This window comes from Lactuca saligna, chromosome 5 (assembly GCF_052625555.1).
Source record: "Lactuca saligna cultivar CGN05327 chromosome 5, ASM5262555v1, whole genome shotgun sequence".
Taxonomy (NCBI): Eukaryota; Viridiplantae; Streptophyta; class Magnoliopsida; order Asterales; family Asteraceae; genus Lactuca; species Lactuca saligna.
Window position 1 is genome coordinate 313,207,779 of NC_136421.1, and position 3,603 is coordinate 313,211,381.

Here is a 3,603-nt window from a genome sequence, read left to right on the forward strand (position 1 = left end):
AAATATTTTGGATTGGGGTTACAGTGGCGAAGTGGTCTGGAAGGAAGAGGGGGCGTATTTATTTGGTGAGGTGGTGTAGGTAATGGTGCAGGAGATGGGGAGGGGGTAGGTGAGGGTGTATGTATTTGGTGGGTGGATGTAGTGGGTGAGTGGCAGGGTTCTGGTGAATATGGGGGTGACGGCGTGGGGTTACTAGATGATGAAGTTGTAGGTAGTTTTGTTGCTATGTTAATTGGGGGTTGGGTAGTATTTGAGTAAGGGTGTATAGGGGGATAGGTTGGCATGATTGGAACCGTGGGGTGGGGTAGAGTTTGCATGGGAGAGTGATTTGGAATGGCTGGGTTTTGACTAAGTGAGGTTAAGAATGTTTCTGGTGTGGGAAGAGGGTTGACAATGGGTTCTGATGGGTTGTAGGAGGTGGTATTTTTGTGGGGAAAGATGAGGTCAAATAATTGTACATGTCGGGAACGGTAAAGGCGACGGTTTTAGGGTCATAACATTTGTAATCCGATTTAGAGGAATAATATCCTAAGAAAAGGAAAGGGGATTATCGTGGTTGAAGTTTTGAGGAGGTGTAGGGGCGTAGCCATGGGTAGCAAAGACAACCAAATGGCTGAAGTTTCGAGTAAGTGGGTGGTTTGTTGTAAAGGAGATGAAAAAGGGATTTAGATTTGAGAATGGGAGTGGATAAGCGATTGATTAGAAAGACTGCAATTTGAAAGGCATGCAACCAAAAACTTAAGGGGGAGATGAGCATAGTAGAGGAGAGCTAAGCCGGTTTCGACAATGTCTCGATGACGACGTTCGGCAACTCCGTTTTGCTTAGGGGTATGTGGGGCGGTGGTGAAATGAGAAATGCCATGAGCTTGGAGGTAAGGGGTAAGACCTTGATATTCACCACTCTTATCGGTAAATAAGGAGATGATTGACGTTTGAAAATATTTTTCAACTAATTATTTCAATTGTGGGAACAATGTTGCAACATCTGATTTGAATTTTAGAGGATATAATCATGTGTATTTAAGCTAGTAATCCACAAATATGACATAATATGTGTAACCATCAATAGATTTAGCTACTGGACCCCAAACATCTAAATATATAATTTGCAATGGTTTAGTGGTTGTAAAAGAATTAACACCAAAAGGAAGTTTATGACATTTTATGAAAGAGCACGAATTACAATGAAAAGTAGATAACAACTTGGTAAGAATGCCTAAACGTTTAAGTAGAGACTTGAACACTTTTGTGGATGGGTGACCAAGTTTAAGGTGACAATCAAGACTAGATATTGTTGTGGTGGAGTTTATTTGCGACTTGGGTCTAGGTTGCCAACAGTAGACATCATTTTTGTTCTCCCCTGCATTAGAGGCACCCACGTGCGTAAGTCCTTGACAAAGAAATCAGAAGGAAAAAATTTAACGGAAACATTATTTGTTTTACAAAGTTTGCTTACGGAAATGAGATTATTACGGATTTTTGGAACGTATAAAACTTGAGCTACGGAAAGTGGACGAGAGGATGTGTGTAATTTAGTGTGACCGGTATGTGTTATAGGGAGAGAGTTACCATTACCAAGAACGATTTCGTCCAGGCCCCCGTATTCGGAAAATGAGTGAGCGATGAACAGTCTGAGGTAATGTGGTGAGAAGCACCACTATCGACCATCCAAGTAGGATTTGAGGAGACGTGGTGAGAGGTGCTGACATTTGCGATTGGAGCGATATTGGATGGGAGTAATACAACAATGTTGCTTTCAAGAAGTAGACAAGCTAATTTACGGCAATCTTTGGTGTCATTACCTGGAATATTACAAAAATTGCAATAAATGTTAGCTTTATTAAATCCTTGGTGTCGAGTACCTCCCGGAGATTGAGACCTTGTGGGCATATTGTTTTTAAATGACCCATGTTGACCAAAGCGATTAGATTTTGAAGCTTCTCCAAATGTTCAATGGCCTTAAGGGTGTCCACTGTTTCTGTTTTGGCGATGAGTAAAGTTCACGGTAGAGATAAGTGGGTTGTACACTGTTTCGGTTTCCTTGAGGGACCGTTCGAAGTCAACAAGCTTTTCGAATAATTCGGATACGTAATTGTGGTTTCTCGAACTTTAATCGCTGCAGTGATGTGATTAAATTCCTCACCAAGTTGAGCAAGAATATGAATGATAAGATCTTCTTCATCAATGGGACTTTGCGTAAGTGCGAGTTCATCAGCAATGCATCGCATATCATGAAGAAAGTCTGCCATGGATCAAGTGCCTTTTATATTTTTGGTGAGTTTTGTCTTGAGCAGTATAATTCGACTTCGAGTGATACTAGCAAAGCTTGCGTTTAGCTATTACCAGGCTTCAATAGTTGTCTCGGCAGATGCTAAAAGTGGTTGAATGGATTCCGAACAACTGCCAAGAATTGCACTGACGAGCATTTGATATTGTTGATGCCAGGTAGAAAAATCAAGATTGGGTTTCATTTTTTCTACATCAAGGTGTTGTGGCGGCTGTTTGACACCAATTGTGATAAAGTGGTCGAGGTTGAGTCCAATGAGTGTGGACATTATTTGTTTTCTCTAAACCGGAAAGTTGGAGGAGGTAAGCTTGATCGGGAAGTGGGTATTGGTTGTGACCGGAATGATAGTAGCCATGGAGAATGTGTGAGATGGGTTTGGCCTGGAAGGACTCGTTGGAGGTATAGCAGGCTCTGATACCATATACAACCTTATAATTTTGTGAAAGATTATGTTAATTGATACAGAGGACAAGATCAATATATATACAAGTTACAAGGCTAAATCAAGGAGAAATACAGGAAACAATATAAGTAAACAACAACTAATAAGGAAAAAGGCAACGATCCATATTTTTGAATTATATTGTTTCCTGATTAGAGAGATTCCTATCTCTTTCCTTAATAAGTTATATCTGAAATGGGCATCGAATTAACTAAAATGTGGCGCACAATAAGGGATTTCGTTTACGAGATCAACTATTTCTAGCGGTTGTGAGGATGTCGATACCGGTTTTTTTCCTTATTGTTGTCTTAAATGCGATGAGTTATCAACATGAACCGCTTTCGAGTTGGATGAATTCGGGTGGAAATTATGCATCCAAAGAGGTGGTGTAGGCGTTGGATGAAAATGTTTTTCTACTTTGGATGAAGGGGAGGAAGAATCTTCATCGGTTTTTCCAATGTGCAACCATTTTGCGTGGACTTTTAGAACATCTCAAGTTGACTCGTAAGGAAAGTTTTCATTTTATAAAGTTGTCGATATTCCTTTTGTGTAGATTTTAGGACATCGACATTGAGCCTCTCGCTTGCAGGCCTTTTCATCTTTCAATTGTTGATATAGTTGAAATCGTTGTATTTTTTTGGAGATTTTTTCATTTATAGAGTTCATCTTGTGCTTTGTACGATTTGAACCACCCAACTACACTTTAAGATTATCTAAAATCCGCTCCCAAAAATGTCTTCGACCGTTATTGGTTGTCACTTTCTTTATCTTTAGATACGTCAATATACGCCTTAGATAACTCCACCTCTTTTTTTTTTTTTTTGATCATTTTTTTAGACTTGTGACACTTTGTGTAATCATTTGCGGTCTTGAT

General features: G+C 39.8%; 1 non-coding gene across 1 annotated transcript; it reads right to left on the bottom strand.

The window, feature by feature from the left end:
• Positions 1-2,051: 2,051 nt before the first annotated feature.
• LOC144999297 (small nucleolar RNA Z247) lies at positions 2,052-2,189 on the bottom strand. The gene has a single exon (XR_013660810.1). It is a non-coding gene; the product is annotated as a small nucleolar RNA Z247 (small nucleolar RNA).
• Positions 2,190-3,603: the final 1,414 nt, after the last annotated feature.